We start from the raw sequence: 18,921 nt of genomic DNA on the forward strand, positions 1-18,921 counted from the left end.
ATTTCCACCCTTAGTTCTATGACCCAAAAGTTACTAACAAAAATGGTATTAAATATCACTAAGGCTAAAAAGGCATTGCAGTGAAATCTAGTATGTTTAAAAATTCAGGATTTCCTAAATAACCAGCTGATGGCCATTCAAAATAATCTTAAGCACCAAACTTGGCCCATTGCCCTTACAGACACATCAGGAGTACCATCTAATCTGTAGTCATAAAAACATACTTAAACACTTTCTGGGTAAAAGTGTAAACATTTACAGTGCTCCTCCCAAGCATTTGAACCGGTTAGCGGGGTGTGGGCTCCCACATACCAAATCCTGCCAGGTCCATAAAAAAAAATATAAAACTAAATTATTTACCAAAACATCTAAAAAATTAAAACCACCTAGTTTACCTAACTAATTTATAGTCAGTGCCCCTAAAATAACACCTAACATTTTAAATAGGAATAGGGAGTCAATGGACATTTTGGCTGTTAAAACCCCTACAGCTTCAGTGTATCTATAAACTAAAGCCAAAAAAAAGTTGTCACTGTTCATAATAACGTTTGCTAAAAAAATAAAAAACTATCCTAACAGAACACCTACTTTTTTTCAAATTAATAATAGCTGTGTGTATATTAAAACCACCACATTACAAAATATACATTTTAATCTCATTACCACTGCAGGCAATCATATTGTTTACTGGCCTGCAAATAAAATTTTGCAAGTAGCTTTAGGTTTCAAATACCCTTTAATTAAACTAGTTTAGTACCTAAATGGTTTCAAAATTTGCTTTCATTGTTACCAAAGGTTCAAAAAATCTCTAAAATACAAGGGCAAATTCATATGCTTCAGAATATATATCAAGCTAAAAATGCCTTTTATACAGCTTATAAAATGTTTACTTTATATACTAAGTATAATATATTGTGCTTTGTAACCAAAACTGTTTAACAACCCCATCATATTATTGCTATAAAAATGTTATTGCTTGTATTGCTATTAGTTAGATTAAAATTATGTTGTTATTATAAAAAATGTACTAAAAGTAATACCTTTCATGTCCATGCTAATCATGCATTGTCATTACATTCAATCAAAACCCCTAAAATTAAAATATCTAATATAAAATCTAAAATCCATAGCTTAATGCAATTAAAAATTTTAAAATATTTGTTATACTAAAAATACAAAAAAAATAAAAATACAAAAAAATTTGTAAAAAAATCTTTATGCATAACAGTCTCTGTTAGCCAAAATTAGGCTAGCTGTAACCCTAATAACGCAAAATTTATAAAAGCAAAAATAATGTAAAGCAAGCAAAAAAAAATTGTATAAAAAATTATTTTAACCTTATGTAAATAATATATAAATAAACTTGCATCTCTCAAAAAAAAAAAATCAAAATAACTTAAGTATAAACAAAATGCAGTTGTTGTTTTCCACACTGTATCTCTTAATCATACCCTTAATTTTAAAAATCTCCTTCTTGACCTTGGGTCATGGTTTACGGGGCTCTTCCAAACAATTGTTAAGTAATTTATTTTCCTCCTTTTCTTTTTATGTGTTATTTAAATAATAATTCAATGTGCAAAATATCTGTATAATACTGTAACCAAAGGCTCTGCTGTCCGTAAAAAAACCCAGTATCTGTCCCTCCAGCTTAATTGTAAATTACATAACGGGCCTGACAATCTGGGCTTGTCAGGCCCGAAGGAAAAACTGTAAAAGTTACTAGTAGCCCCCCCCCTTAATAGCTTACAAGCGGCCAGTAAAAAAAAGCAAAAGCCTTACGTACACAGTGGCCTAAACTTTTTAACTATTTTTTCTCTTCTGCCTCAAAGCAAAAAAATCTTGCTCCAAGCCAGTTTTCATTAACCAAATAACGGTTTCACGGGGTCTGGCAACCACCAATGAAGTGTTAACACGGCATGGTCTTTATCTAAAAATATATAAAAAGCTTGTAAAACTTGTGTGCAGTAAAGTTTTCTGTATCTTAATACAAAGCTCTCCTTTCTTCTGCAGAATAAAGCATCTTTTCCTTATCCCTGTCAAGCTGTTATTAGCTCTCAGCTAGGCAAACCCGATATTTCGGTAACAGATCTATTGATAAAGAAAGTAGATCAGGCATTTATATTTAATGTGTCTCATAACATGAACAAGGGAACATTTAGTTAAATTGAAAGTCTGAACATATAACATTGAGAAAAGAAAACTGCTACCATAATTCCTATTTGGCCTGTAGAACTCCTTGCTACCAACATTATTGGAGTGAAGAGCATAGAAGAATGGGATTCACAAATGGATTGGCCATTATAGGTGGTCCTGCTGGCATCGCCTTTAGTTAAGGCTGTCTCACACCTTTCATTAGAATACCTCATTTCCAGTTGCTTATAAGTTTGTGAAATTTTTGAAGTTTGTTCTGAAATATCACACGTTGGGTGTCTACTTCAAGAAGAATTTTTTTTTTTTTTAGTTTCAGGCATAACATTTCAGCAGACTTCTCGAATGAAGCTCGGAGAAATATGTGTTATACATATTGAAAAAATTTCATTATTATTCTAGCGAGGAGCCCTTGCACCGCCAAGATTTGCAGTAGATAAAAGTCAGGTAACAGCCCCTGTCCCTCTGCCACATTAATAGACAGAATCATGAAATGCAAGTGGAGGAGTCGACAGTGTCTGTGCATTAACACACAGTTGGCTCCTGACATCTGTGCTCACGTCTTGCTCCAAGGGGAGTTTTGCCTCACTGGGGCCTGAGCAAAGTACGGGCCGTGGTGTCAGATTTTGGCCTTGTTTTGCACATCTACTAACATCTTTCATCCTGAAGGATTCACTGTGCCACTGAAATGCACCACATGCGGCTGGAGTCCATCAGGCGGGACGAGCAGGGATGTACAGAAAAGAGTGACTTTTTGGCCAGTGATTCTTTAGCAAACCCGTCACTTATGGCAAGGGCCCTGGGATGTTCCTTGGTTGTGCAGAGTGGAAAGGACACAGACTTACTCTCTATCAGACCATACCCACCTTGCAGAAGGATTGTCGATCGGGTGAGCTCCTCAGCGAGAGATGGGTACCTGTGAATTACGAGATGGAAGTGTCCTCCCTGGGAATCCCCCTCAGGTATCTGTGACCGACACCTCTCTGAATCCAACATCTGCAGCAGCATCTGACACCAAGAGCTGACACACTGTGTGCACAGTTTATGATATAGCTCTGTGTAATCCCTGGGGGGTTCGCTCAGACTCTAGAGGACAAGGGAGCATCTCAATGTAAACAGACTGTGGACAAGCCTGTCTCCACTTCTGTGCTAATTATCCAGCTTTAGAAGTAAACAGTATTTAAGGAACCTTCCCAAAGGGAGATTAGAATTCCTGGGCTCTGTGCTGAGTCAGAGAGGAATTGGCTGCTCTGTACATTTGTGTGCATATATTTAAAAATTATAGTTGATGAGTAAAAAAAAACTAGGGATAATGCTCAACTCTCCAGAGGATCTGATGTCCTGTAAATTCTCAGGATAGATGGGTAGATAGTAGACAGAGAGATCTGGAGAAAATTGAGTAAGAAGAGACACAAGCACTTACAGCAAAAACATGGGGCTGTCGCTAAGGGATCAGAGATCAGTACTTCTCATCAATAACTATCATTACACTGTGCAGCATCTTTCATTGACGGATCTTCAAAAACCTAGCAAAGGAAAGTCACTATGAACCATCTCCATTTCACCGATCTGTAAACTGAGGCACGGGGAGACATGACTTGTCCAAGGTCACACAGACAAGGGCTGACAGAATCCAAGTGTCCTGACTTCCCTTCCATGGATTGCAACATGGAGCTTGGGACCTCCGAGCCCTCTGGCAAACAAATCTGGGCCCCCTCACACTGTCATAGACCAGGGGTTGGCAACCTTTCAGCAGTGGTGTGCCGAGTCTTCATGTATACACTCTAATTTAAGGCTTTGCGTGCTGGTAATACATTTTAATGTTTTTTAGAAGGTCACTCTATAAGTCTATAATATATAACCAAACTACTGCCAGCTGGGCTGTCAGCCCACTGCCAGCCTGGGGTTCCTTCCCCCAGGCCAGCAGCGGATACTGAGTGGGGATGCAGCAGGGGGGACCCTGACTGGCAAGGGGCCAGCAGCAGGAACCCCAGAGCAGCAGCGGGCTGACCACCACCGCTCTGGGGTTTCCACCACCAGCTCCTTGCCAGCTGGGGTCTCAGCCCGCTGCCAGCCTGGGGTTCCTTCCCCCAGGCCAGCAGCTGGCACTTAGTGGGACCGGCAGCAGGACCCCGGCTGGCAGGTGCTGGCGGTGGAAAACGCAGAGCTCAGCCTGCCCCGCGTGCCATGATAAATCCGCTCCTGTGCCACCTTCAGCACACGTGCCGTAGGTTGCCGACCCCTGTTATAGACTAACAGACGTATTGGAGCATGAGCTTTCGTGGGTGAATGTACATGCATCCGACGGAGTGCGTATTCACCCACGAAAGCTCATGCTTCAATACGTCTGTTAGTCGATAAGGTGCCACAGGACTCTTTGCTGCTCTCACACTGTGAGGCTGTGACAAGCTTTAAACATCTTCAGGTCTTGCCCTTACACAGCCACACACAGTCAAGGACACACCCAGCTGCAGTTACATGAATGATTTCACCAGCCATCCATGAAACTACAATAGAGAGGCTCCAGCCAGCTCCCCAGCCTAGGACCCAAGAGCTGTACCGCCTTGCCCTGGCCAATGGCCTGACCAGTATCAGTTTATTTCCCAGCCTGCCCCTCCCTCAGTGTGGAGAGGACAATACATCAGCCTGAGCAGATTTCCCTTCTACGTTTCAAACAACATCCTGTAGTAAGGAAAACAATATAAACCAGATTTATTAATTACAGAAAGATCGATTGTTTACGTGATTATAAGTAACAGTGTAAAGAACAAAGTTGAAATCTGGGAAATAAACAACATCACAATCTAAGTTCTATACACTAGACAGGCTTTGAATCAAGCCATGTGTCATGCTGATGGTACAAACAATCCACCAATCTTCCATATACATGGAAATCCCGTCAGCCTGGGACCACAGCCCCAGTTCAATCCCAGGTTCTAATGTCTTTCATGTTGAGTTGTTTGGGGAGTGAGGCCAAGTGATGATGTTGCTTCCACATTTTATAGCTTCTGCCAGGTAGAGGGAGCTTCATTTTTCCAAGCAAAAGTCCCCAGCACAGTCAGTGGAAAAGTACAGGCACAAGATGGAGTCCAGAGTCACAGGAGCTGGTCACATGCCCTCCATGCTTTCAGAACATTAGGTACAAAAATAACATATGCATACTAATAGGTTAATCATATTCAGCAAATCATAATTTTCCATTGATGTCTTACATGACATATTTTATATACATTGTAAAAATCACATCATAATCATATCATCATGGTAAATATGGGGCTGCCAGTGTGTTGCTTTGGGGAACAGAGAATCACACCTTCCTCCTTAGTTCACTGCAGGAGTGTTAGTCACTGACTGATGCAGAAGAAGTGTGCTCAAGGCTCCCTTTACTTTTTGATCATAAAACTCCCAGGTGTTGTAAACATTGTTATCCACAGGTGGTCTTGCAAACGTCTGTGTACCTTTCAACACTTTATAGCCTAGTGATCTCAAAAGTCAGCTAGTGTGCTTTCTGTGCAGTATTGTTAGCCATTATGATATTCCAACTAGTGGTAACTCAATACATGGATTCATCAACACCATGAGGTGCTGTGCCTCAGTTTCCCCCTCCAGACTGCATACCAGGTTTATTATCATTTCCTTTCTGTGATAAACTTTGGGCCTTAGAACAGGTGTTAGCTGAGAAGCAATAGCACTCCCAGCTATCTCCGTGACACCACTGATTTTCTGAGGAAAGTACAATGCATTGGTGACCTTCCAGAAAACACCATCCTAGCCACCATGGATGTAGAGGCTCTCTACACAAACATCCCACACACTGATGGAATACAAGCTATCAGGAACAGTATCCCTGATGATGCCACAGCACGACTGGTTGCTGAGCTTTGTGACTTTATCCTCACACACAATTATTTCAAATTTGATGACAATATATATCTCCAGATCAGTGGCACCGCTTTGGGCACCCGCATGGCCCCACAATATGCCAACATTTTTATGGCTAAACTGGAACAACGCTTCCTCAGCTCCCGTCCACTCATGCTACATTGATGACATCTTCATCATCTGGACCCATGGGAAGGAGGGCAACAAAAATGATTAGGGGGCTGGAGCACATGACTTATGAGGAGAGGCTGAGGGAACTGAGATTGTTTAGCCTGCAGAAGAGAAGAATGAGGGGGGATTTGATAGCTGCTTTCAACTACCTGAAAGGGGGTTCCAAAGAGGATGGATCTAGACTGTTCTCAGTGGTAGAAGATGACAGAACAAGGAGTAATGGTCTCAAGTTGCAGAGGGGGAGGTTTAGGTTGGACATTAGGAAAAACTTTTTCCCTAGGAGGGTGGTGAATCACTGGAATGGGTTACCTAGGGAGGTAGTGGAATCTCCTTCCTTAGAGGTTTTTAAGGTCAGGCTTGACAAAGCCCTGGCTGGGATGATTAAGTTGGGTTTGGTCCTGCTTAGAGCAGGGGGTTGGACTAGATACCTCCTGAGGTCCCTTCCAACCCTGAGATTCTATGATTCTATGAGACTCTGGAAAAATTCCACCATGATTTCAACAGCTTCCATCCCACCATCAACCTCAGCCTGGACCAATCTACATGGGAGGTCCACTTCCTAGACACCATGGTGCAAATAAGTGATGGTCACATTAACACCACCCTATACCGAAAACCTACCGACTGCTATGCCTACCTTCATGCCTCCAGCTTCCAGCCCGGGTGTTATATCCTTGGGGGCAGCCGGTTTAGGAAGAAATCACTTGAGGCCAGAGAGCTGACAGCTAACAAAACCACCATTTTATTTACAGAGAGAGAGAGCTCACTCAGCCGGCTGAAGCTGGCTGAGCTAACCCGAAATAATCTAACTCAGTTGCCATAGCAACAAAGACCATGACAACCAAATACACAACATATTCCTCTCCCCCTAATAAGAACATCCCCTAAATAAAACACACACTAGACTAGAGAAGGAGGGTAGACTGCCTCCATTCCCGGCTAAACCCTGGGGATTATTTTGCCCCATAACCGTGGGTTCGCCCTAGCTAAAGATCCAGCCGATGAGGAGGCCTTCTGTCTCTAGGTGGATTACGGCGAACTTCTGGTGTTATTGCACCCGAAAGCACTAGGGGCTCAGGGTCCGCAGCACGAACGGGTGAGGAGGTGGTATCAGCTCGTGCTGGGCAAAGGGGTATGTCAGCCGCCAGCAGTAATGGAGGAGAACAGTCAGGAACAGGTGACTCCTGATTCGGTGCCTCACCAGAAGAGGTTTAGTCAGACCCCTCAATTGCAGATGGGTCCTGAGGACTGGCATGACCTGGCAACAGCTGATCTACATGTCGCCGCCAGGTAAGATTCTCTGCAGTCCGGACTGTGTAGGAAACAGGTCCTGTTTGAGTGATGACTGTGGCCGGGACCCATTTAGCTCTGGAAGTATAATTCCGAGCCAAAACTGGCTGTCCCGGGCTAAAGGTTCGGTCTTTTGCTCTGGGTGTCCGTCTGATGACTTGATATTGCTGCTGATGTTGCACAGTTTGTCGGTGTTCAGAAGGTTTCAGCAGATCAAAGCAAGTGCGCAGCTGTCATCCCAACATTAGAAAGGCTGGGGATGCCTGGGTCGTAGCATGAGGTCTGTTTCTGTAAGAAAGTAAGAAGGTATCCAGACGCTTTTGAATGGAGTGTTGTCCCCTTGCTGATTTCAAAGCGTTTTTCATTGTCTGCACAAATCTTTCAGCTAATCCGTTGGTGGACGGATGATATGGTGCTGCCGTGATGTGATGTATCCCATTTGCATTCATAAAATTTTGAAACTCCTGAGAAACAAACTGCGGTCCGTTGTCGCTCACAAGTTGTTCTGGCAGACCAAAACGACTAAAGAGTCCTCGTAATTTTTGGATAGTACTCTCTGCAGAAGTGGACTGCATTATAGAGACTTCTGGCCATTTAGAATGGGCATCTATTGCCACCAAGAACATGCTTCCTTCAAGGGGGGTCAGCAAAGTCAACGTCAATACGTTGCCACGGGTTTTCAGGCCAGTCCCATGGGTGTAGGGGTGCCCACTGGGGTGCATTCCTCACACCCTGACATGACATACAAGCTTTTGCCTTCTCTTCAATAGCGCTGTCCAATCCAGGCCACCAAAAATAGCTTTGTGCAATTTCCTTCATGCGCACTATTCCACCGTGACCGGAATGTAGCTGTTCTAACATCTGTGATCTCAGTGGTGGTGGAATAATGACACGTCTCCCCTTGCTTAGAGTGCGTGAAGCAAAAGCAATAGGTCTCTCTTCTCCCGAAGGCATAATGTGTGACACGACTGCTCCCACTCCATAAGGGGAAGCATCGCAGGCCAATTGCAGGGGTAAGGATGGATCAAAGTGCGTTAGAACTTCAGAATTTAACAATGCATCCTTAGCTTTGTTAAATGCAACATCACAGGCTTCAGTCCACTTCCAGGCCTTGTTCTGCCCAAGGAGCTCGTGAAGTGGTTTTAGCAGTGTGGCTAACTGTGAGACGAACTTTCCATAATAGTTCAGTAGTCCTAGAAAGGAGCGCAGCTGGCTTACATTTCGTGGTGGGGGAGCCTCTACAATAGCTTTAACTTTTGCAGGGGCCTTATGAAGACCTGCAGAATCAATGATGTGTCCCAAATATTCAACAGAGGGCTTGAAGAATTCACACTTGTCTTTGCGAACTCATAGGCCATACTCTTCCAGACTTTGTAGGGTAGCCTCTAAATTCTTGAAGTGATCCTCTTCATTTCTTCCAGTGACCAGGATATCATCCAGATAGCACTGAACTCCTGACAAGCCACACAAGATCTGGTCCATAGCTCTCTGGAACAGGGCGGGAGCCGATGTTATTCCGAAGGGTAGGTGACAGTATCGATAAAGCGCCTTATGAGTCACAATAGTCAACAGCTCTTGGGACTTTTCATCGACGTGCATCTGTAAATATGCTTGACTCAGATCAATCTTACTGAACTTTTGTCCTCCAGCCAGGCCTGCGAAGAGGTCATCGATGCGGGGAAGCGGGTATTGCTCTGCACGAAACACTGGGTTGACAGTGACTTTAAAATCACCGCAAATCCGGAGAGAGCCATCTTTCTTCACTATTGGAACGATAGGAGTGACCCATGAGCTATGGGTAACTGGTATTAGGACTCCATTGGTGACCAGGCGCTCCAGGTCTGCTTTAACCTTTGGCCTGATGGCATATGGCACAGTTCGGGCTTTCAGATATTTTGGTGGACTGCCAGGTTTAATGTTCAATGTCACAGTGATTCCCTTCATACTTCCCAAATCATCTCCAAAAACAGCAGCATGTTTCCTTAGTATAGGGGTTAGACTGGTTTCTTCTTTAGTCATCCGGTGCACTTCTGCCCAGTTCAGTTGAATCTTCCCAAGCCAAGACCTACCCATTAAGGCTGGGTAGTTACCTCTCACCACAAACAGTGGCAATCTAGCCGCCTGTCCATTGAGCTCCACCTTAACATCAATAGTGCCCACCATGGGCACAGCTTCTCCCGTATACGTCTTCAGAACAGTTTTTGTTGCCTTAAGCGGAAGATGCTGTAGCTTTTCTTTATACACAGTCTCTGAGACCAGCGAGACAGCTGCACCGGTCTCCAATTCCATGCGTATAGGTTTGCCCTCCAATAAGGGGGTTACCCAGTAGTCATGTGAGCCCGCTGCCAAAGACAAAACAGGCAGTGGCACTTCCTCTTGCAATGAGGTGTCTCCTTGATCATCCTGGGTCTGCTCTAGGGTATGCAGGGTTCCTCTTTTTTTCGGCCAGACCACAGGCCTCATTTTCTTTTGTTTACGGGCACACTCAGTGTGTCACTTTTTGCCACAGTGTCGACACACTAGGTCCTTACACCAGCATTCTGATGCCTGGTGTCCTGGCTTACCACAGCGGTAACATTCTTGACTCTGCACCGTTTTGTGGGTCGGTTCTTGTGACACTTTTTGCACCCTAGGGGAGGCACCGATGTATTGCGCCTCCCTTGTAGCCAGTTCCATGGAGACAGCAATATCAACAGCCTTCTGTAACGTAAGCTGAGCCTCTGTCAGTAGGCGCTTCCGTATAGCTTCACTGCAGAGGCCACACACTAACCTGTCATGGAGGGCATCATTTAACCTCTCTTTAAATTCACAGTGTTCTGCTAGCTTTTTTAAAATTGCTACAAATTGTACAACTGTTTCATCTTCCTTTTGGTCTCTTTTGTGGAACCTATATTTTTCAGCAATTACCAGTGGTTTTGGGGAGAAATGGGACCCCAGGATTTCCACAATGTCACTGTAAGATTTAGTCTCAGGCTTAACAGGGTGTAGTAAGCTGCATAGCAGGGAGTAGGTTTTAGCCCCTACAACACTTAAGAATATTGGCACCTTCTTCGCTTCTGTAATGTCATTTGCAATACCAAAAAGCTCAAAACGCTCAGTATACACATGCCATTGCTCTATATTCTCATCAAAAGGTTCCAGTGGCCTAGTCAGAGTAGCCATGATTTTTAGTTTCACTTTCACAGTCAGTGCAAACAAGCAGTATTTTTCTTTGTTTGTTCTTTACCTTGGCTTCTACTTCCTTCTGTTACTGGAGCAGCACCAGGATCCCATCCTCGTCGCCACTTGTTATATCCTTGGGGGCAGCCGGTTTAGGAAGAAATCACTTGAGGCCAGAGAGCTGACAGCTAACAAAACCACCATTTTATTTACAGACACAGAGAGCTCACTCAGCCGGCTGAAGCTGGCTGAGCTAACCCATAATAATCTAACTCAGTTGCCATAGCAACAAAGACCATGACAACCAAATACACAACATCAGGCACACCACACGATCCATTGTCTACAGCCAAGCACTGGGGTACAACCGCATCTGCACTAACCCCTCAGACAGAGACCAACACCTACAAAATTTCCATCAAGCAGTCTCAAAACTACAATACCCGCATGAGGAAATAAGGAAACAGATCAACAGAGACAGATGTGTACCCAGAAGCCTCCTACTGCAAAACAAACCCAAGGAAGAAACCAACAGGACTCCACTGGCCATCACATACAGTCCCTAGCTAAAACCCCTCCAATGCATCATCAGGGATCTACAACCCATCCTGGACAATGATCCCACACTTTCACAGGCCTTGGGTGGCAGGCCAGTCCTCGTCCACAGACAACCTGCCAATCTGAAGCATATTCTCACCAGTAACTGCACACAGCACCATAGTAATTTTAACTCTGGAGCCAATCCATGCAACAAACCTTGATGCCAACTCTGCCCACATATCTACACTAGTGACACCATCACAGGACCTAACCAGATCAGCCACACCATCTCCAGTGCATTCACCTGCACGTCCACCAATGTAATATACGCCATCATATGCCAGCAATGCCCCTCTGCTATGTACATCGGCCAAACTGGACAGTCTTTACAGAAAAGGATAAATAGACATAAATCAGATATTAGGAATGGCAATATACAAAAACCTGTAGGAGAACACTTCAACCTCCCTGGCCACACAATAGCAGATCTTAAGGTGGCCATTCTGCAGCTAAAAAACTTCAGGACCAGACTTCAGAGAGAAACTGCTGAGCTTCAGTTCATCTGCAAATTTGACACCATCAGCTCAGGATTAAATAAAGACTGTGAATGGCTTGCCAGGTACAAAACCAGTTTCTCCTCCCTTGGTTTTCACACCTCAACTGCTAAAACAGGGCCTCATCCTCCCTGATTGAACTAACCTCGTTATCTCTAACCTGCTTCTTGCTTATATATACCTGCCCCTGGAAATTTCCACTACTTGCATCCGATGAAGTGGGTATTCACCCATGGAAGCTCATGCTCCCAAAATTCTGTTAGTCTATAAGGTGCAACAGGACTCTTTGCTGCTTTTAAGACTTTGTAGACCAGCTCTGATCAAAGGTCTGAAAATGTGTCTTCTCTGGATCACTAGAAAAACCTCTCTTTGTATCTTTGCACATTGTTAACCATTCTGCTTTTCCAAATGGGGATATATCAATAGAGATATTCATCAAGTCATAAGACAATGTGCCTCAGTTTCCAATTGCATACAGCTGACCAGGTTTATCATAGTTTCCCTGCTGTGATAAGCTTTGAGCCTGTTTACAGGTATTAGCTGAGATGCAGTATCCCATAGGGCTTCTTGTTTACTACTCCTAGTGTTAGACTCACAATAGAGGTCTCCTTATGGGATGGGGAGCAGGGAGATTCCAGACACAGTCTTGGTGTATAATACTGTAAGTGCTCTTTATTGATTACAAAACAAACTTTACTCACTTTACATTCACACCCCAAACTATACCAGAGTCAAAAGGTCAGAATGATCCTGATGGCCAGTCGAGATTCCTTTTGATCATAAGATAATTAGATGTGGGGAGATGGCAAAAACCACATCTATATGTAAACGGGGCTGTGGATCAATAAACGTCTCCGATTTGTGGAAATCATAGGCATCCATTTATAGTCCATTCTGTCTTGTCATCGGTTCTTTGCCTTTGTTTCCTACGACTTCTACACACACAATTGCAATGAGACAATCCAGGGCGGGCTGCCATGAGCCAATGGGGCCATTTCCTCAAATTCTTACATAATTTTATATCAGTTCAGCTGGTATTGTTTCCTTTTCTACTCATTCTCCATATTTTTCTTGGAACATAACAAGATTGTTTTTGCACATATAGGTCTAATAGTTCTCAACTTTAAGTTTTTGCTTCGGTTGCCAACTTGAAATGCGCGTATTCATGTCAAGCACACATCATTCATACCAGGCCTCAATAAAATATAACATATTATATATATCAGAGGGGTAGCCGTGTTAGTCTGGTTCTGTAGAAGCAGCAAAGAATCCTGTGGCACCTTATAGACTAACAGAAGTTTTGCAGCATGAGCTTTCGTGGGTGAATACCCACTTCTTCGGATGCAAGCAGTCCGAAGAAGTGGGTATTCACCCACGAAAGCTCATGCTGCAAAACTTCTGTTAGTCTATAAGGTGCCACAGGATTCTTTGCTGATATTATATATACACACACACACACACACATATATTGTATGTGTATATATACATACATACATATATATATATACACACACACACACACATACATATACATATACCAACACTAGTATGTCCAAAAGCCTTTCCCAAAAATCATCAATGGTACAAGTTTCCATAGGATTTACCATTAATACCAAATTATTTGTTATAAGGTTTACCCTTAGAAACAAACTTTGCATCATGATATTTACCAATAATATCAAATCTTTTATTACAGGTAGGGGTTTTCACACATATTTATTACACCATACTTTCTGCTTGGACAGTTTGGTTATTGAAAATACATTTTGGCTTTCAACTACTTCTTGAACCTTAACATATGTTTAGCTACTGGTTTTCCTTTCCCCTCAGTGTCCCTTTCAGTGGGCATCTCAGTTGAAGGTCATCACTGAGTACTTGGTATTCACGGCTCCGATGAGTTAAGGATGTAAGAGCACTTTGCATGTTGGCTACCGTTCACTGAAGCTGCTTCCCACCCCAGGGTTATGCCCATGGAAAAAGTCCACTCCCCCCTCCTGGGGTTTCCCTGTGATCCCCACTCCAAACACTTTTCCTAGAGGGTTGTGACAGTGATCAGTGCTCTCTGGGCAAAGCGTTGTGCCTTCTCCCAGCACCTCTTTCACAGCTGCTTTCTGTGCCTTACCAGAATTTCCTCCTTCTCTCTGTAAGGTGGATCATTAGCATTTTCACAGACAACCATTTATTCAGTGGGCTGTACATCCTGTCTTAAAGATGAGGGGAGAGGCAGATATGGAGGAGGGTAGAGGTAGGGTCCAGAGTGACCTAGACTAATTGGAAGATTGGGCAAAAAGAAATATGATGAGGTTCAACAAGGTCACAGAGTCCTGAAATTAGGATGGAAGACTCCCATGCACTGCTACAGGCTGGGGACAGGCTGGCTAAGCAGTATTTCTGCAGAAAAGGACCAGGGGACTACAGTGAATGAGAAGCTAGATATGAGTCAGCACTGTGCCCTTGGTAGCAAGAAGGCAACTGCCATATTGGGCTGCATTATTAGAAGTATTGCTGGCAGATCGAGGGAAGTGATTATTCCCCTCTAATTGGCACTGGTGAGGCCACATCTGGAGCGTTGCGTCCAGTTTGGGGCTCGCCACTACAGAAAGGATAAGAACAAATAGGAGAGAATCCAGCAGAGGGCAAAAAATGATTAGGGAACTGGGGCACATGACTTATGAGGAGAGGCTGAGGAAACTGGGATTGTTTAGTTTGCAGAAGAGAAGAGTGAGCGGAGATCTGATAATATCCTTCAATTACTTGGAAGGGGGTTCCAAAGAGGATGCATCTTGGCTGTTCTCAGTGGTGGCAGATGACAGAACGAGAAGCAACTGTCTCAAGTTGCAGTGGGGGAGGTTTAGGTTGGATATTAGGAAACACTATTTCACTAGGAGGGTGGTGAAGCACTAGAATGGGTTACCTAGGGAGGTGGGGAAATCTCCATCCTTAGAGGTTTTTAAGGTCAGGCTTGACAAACCCCTGCCTGGGATGATTTAGTTGGTGTTGGTCCTTGTCATAGGTCTCACCCCCACTTAGAGCTGTTGGGTTCCAAAATGGGGACCTGCACTGGTTTTCCTCTAAACTAAAATCCTAGTTTAGATCTAGTAAAAGCTGCCACCACCCAATCAGGTACGTGGATTGGGACACAGTCCTTCCCCAAAATCCTTGGGGATCCCAAGAGCCCCAAATCCATGGAGTTCTTACACCCAGGAGAAATAACCCATTCCCCCCTGCTTCCTCCCCACTCCCTTTTCCTAGGAGAGACACCGGGATCTAACTACAGAGGGATACCTCCCTCCTCCTCTTTCCCTGAGAATCCACCCAAGGAAAGACCAACCAAGTCCTTAATAGAAAAGAGTTTATTAAAGAATAAAAAAGAAAGTCACTGTCTCTGTAACCAAGATGGAACAATATACAGGGTCTAAACTTATCAATCTCTGGAGAGAATCCCCCCTCCTTTCTTTCTCAGTAAAAGCAATAACAGTACAGACTTAAAGAAATTCTATAGCAAAACACAGAATTGCAAATACAGAAATAAAAGTATAAGAATACTAGTTCCTTGCTAATACTCACTAGCTTGAATAGAAGAATTTATTGCAGAAACCTGGGAGGACTTGATTAAGATGTCTGGACTCTCTTAATTCCCAAGAGAGACACTCTAAAAAACAAAGAACAGGAAAAAAAACTTCCCTCCACACGGATTTGAAAATAATCTCGTCCCTCATTGGTCCTCTGGTCAGGTGTCCACAGGTACTGCTTGTTAACACTTTACAGGTAGACAAAAACCTTAACCCTTAACTAACTGTTTATGACAGTCCTGCTTTGAGCAAGGGATTGGACTAGACGACCTCCTGATGTCACTTAGAACCCTAATTTTCTGTGATTCTATGCTTCTAAAGAGACAGTTCATTTTCACAAGCACGCCATAGAGCTGGATTGGGGTACCCTCTGTCACCCCTCTCTCCATCCCTGAGAGGTCAGTTGTGTGACTGATCCCCTCCAGGAGGACAGTGACACAGTCCCCTCTCAAACTTGAGTCACAGGCTGAGTGCCTGGATGCACAGATGCTGAATCAGAGATTCTGTCCTGGGCATCCTCTCCCAAGTGACCAGTGAGAAGACATTCCTGTAATCCCACTATTCATTTCCCCAATTCCTCCGCTGCCCCCCTCCCAAAACACATACCCCTTGGCTTTAGGTGGATTCATCTCCCGTCACCGCCGCTCCCAGGGCCAGGTTTGGGGCTGCTGCTGGGGGGTGGCCATGGGAGAGTGGCAGGGACAAGCAAAGGAGGAGGGGCCCGTCCTCTGCAGCCAGAGCAGGGCTGCTACCAGCTCCTGCCTGAGGGGTTGGGGGTGGCCACTGACCGCGGGAGAGCCACAGGGACACGCTTCCCAATTAGCCGGCTCCCTGCCCCGCCACACCCAGCGGCAGAAAAAAAGGCTGGCTACCGCCCCCCAGGGTGGTCACTATCCAGCCCAGGACGCTGCTTGTGGTATGAGCTGGGGCCCCAGCATTATGCTGTCCCATATATTTTGCCGCCCTAGGAACCTGCTTGTTTAGCTGGTGCCTAGAACCGCCCCTGGGAACAGTAGAATGTCAGAATTGGATTTTAAAAAATAAACTTGCCAAGATCTGTGTGGAAACAAACTTAAAATGGCCAGATGCCCTTCGGTTAGCATTAATGAGCATGAGGGCCACCCTCAACCTAAAGACTGGACTTAACCCTCATGAAATACTGACAGGGCGGCCGATGCGACTTCCAGCAGCGCCTCCTCTGACCCTTGCCCAAATGGACGTTCATTTGATGGATGATACAATGCTTAACTGTCAGGCATTAATGAAATGTGTTAGGTCTCTTTATTCACAGGTGAAAGAGGCACTACCTAAGGCTCCTGAGCAGCCCTGCCATTCATTGGAACCAGGGGTCCATCAACAAAAGACCGTTCTAACCTCGTGCTGGAAAGGCCCTTACCAAGTTTTACTGACTACCAACACCGCCGTGAAGTGCAAAGGCCTGACTGCCTGGACCCTCGTGTCTCACTGCAAAAAGGCCCCACTGCCTCAAGATGATGCAGCTCTGACTACTGATCAACCTCTCTCTCTTTCTGATACCTCTTTCCCTCCTGGACAGTGGGAAACAAAGTCAAGGTGAAGTGCTAGTAACCTCTCCCTCGTCCACTAACAGAAGCATCATCTAGCCAGCATCTGTTAAAGATACCGAATCACTACAGGGTGACATGCTAGTAACCTCTCCCCTGCATGATCCTGCACCAGAACTATACTGGGAAAGAAGAAGGAACACTCACTCTGCCAAAACTGCCAAGATCCAGGGATTCCTGACTACAAAAGACATTAAGAATTGGCCCTGGTGAAGGAGACAGAGGGATTTGGCCCTGGTGGAGGAGGCAGGGAGGAATTTGGAGGGACCGTGATTGGGAGTGTGGGGTTGAGTGGTGGACTGTGCTAGGCTCTGCACTTATGGACAAGTATCATCAGGCTGCACTGCCCTGCCTAATTGGCTTCTGGATGATGAATACCAGAAGCACCTTGTTGCCACGTACACTGCCCCCACCAGCTCCTCCACAACCACTACCACCCCTGTAACTTACCCAAATATCAGCAATCCCATATATTCAGATGGGACTCAATGGCCAAGGCCTTCACACCTTAGTGATTTATTTAAATATTGTTTGGAAAAATTATTTTATAAGGTTCAGAGTATCTCATGCAAGCGAAAGATTGAGTGGAAAAGAGATGGGTCAGTAGAGATAGAAGTGTATGAGATCACTACAAACAAGCTTCAAGAATCCGTCATTGAGATTAGTGGGTTTCATAACGGGATTGACATGATAGCCATTCCCAGAGCCTAAAATAAACTGGAAGGAAGGGGTCCTCATTGTTATTTGCTTACCCAAGTAGTAAATGATCAAACTCACACTCAGAAAGTGTGTTCCACTCATGGCAATTTTACCTGTACTGAAGTAATCCCAATAACCAGTAACTTAACCTGCACTATACTGCAGTATTCCCCTTCCGATGCCTTTAATGGCGAAGCTTCTCGGAGCTATATGAGAATTGTTAACCAACAAAAATGGTATGACACTGTACCAAAGAGAGATGTGCTAGGGTATCGATGGACAATAGTTATTGCCACACTAGGGACTGTAACATTCTCACTGCCATTATCCAGTTTTCAGGTCACCACTGTATACCCTAATTGCTCCAAGAGGGCTGCCATTTGGTTAGCAGAGCAAAGGGCATGGATTGTCTCAAGAAGGAAAAGAGATTTGAATGCCAATACTGCAGCAGCAATTTGGACATTTTACAAAGGCCAACAGCATGAGGAAAAACTAGGGCAGCTGGAGAAAGACATGAGACTTATCACTGGAGCACACGTACAGGCTGGAATTGGCGAACTGCATGTCATCTCCACCCTCGGCTCCATAACCCAGGAATTGCTAACAAGGATGGTACTTAACATCACTGAGGCAGGGAAGATATTGCAGCGGGATTTGGCCTGCTCAGAGATTCAGAATTTCCTGAATGACCAGCTGATGGCCATTCGGAGTGATCTTGAGCATCAGACTTGGCCCACTGCCCTTACAAATGCCTCGGGGATGCCATCTGAATTGTGGCCTTAGAGACATACTTGGAGGGTTTCAGGGTGGAAATGCAGACACTTGCAGTGCTCCTTCCAAGCGTAAGGGCTGGTTGGAGGGGTGTGGGTTCCCACATACCGAATCCTGCCGGGTCCGTGGGGAGGATGCATGTGGGATTGGGTAATTAACCGCGATGTTTGGGAAATTAAACCACCTGGTGAGCCAGGCCAATTTATACTCAGTGCTCCTGGAATAACACCCGATATTTGGATAGGGATAGGAAGCCAATGGACACTATGGCCTCTAGAACCCCACAGCTTTAGTGTGTACAAAAATTGAAACAAGGAGAAGTTAAATGGTAGGTTACAAACCATAGTTGGTAGTTCCGCAAGTGGCCCCTCCCTGAATGTTTGTTTAAATCACTTGGTGATGGCAGCAATACCGTCCAAGGTCAAGGAAAGGAATTTGCGCCTTGGGGAAGTTTTTAACCTAATATGGTGGAATATAAGCTCAGGGGGTCTTTCATGTGGGTCCCAACATCTGTACCCCAGAGTTAAGAGTGGGGAGGGAACCCTGACAGTA

The sequence above is a fragment of the Mauremys mutica genome, chromosome 1 (genome assembly GCF_020497125.1).
Source record: "Mauremys mutica isolate MM-2020 ecotype Southern chromosome 1, ASM2049712v1, whole genome shotgun sequence".
Classification (NCBI taxonomy): domain Eukaryota; kingdom Metazoa; phylum Chordata; order Testudines; family Geoemydidae; genus Mauremys; species Mauremys mutica.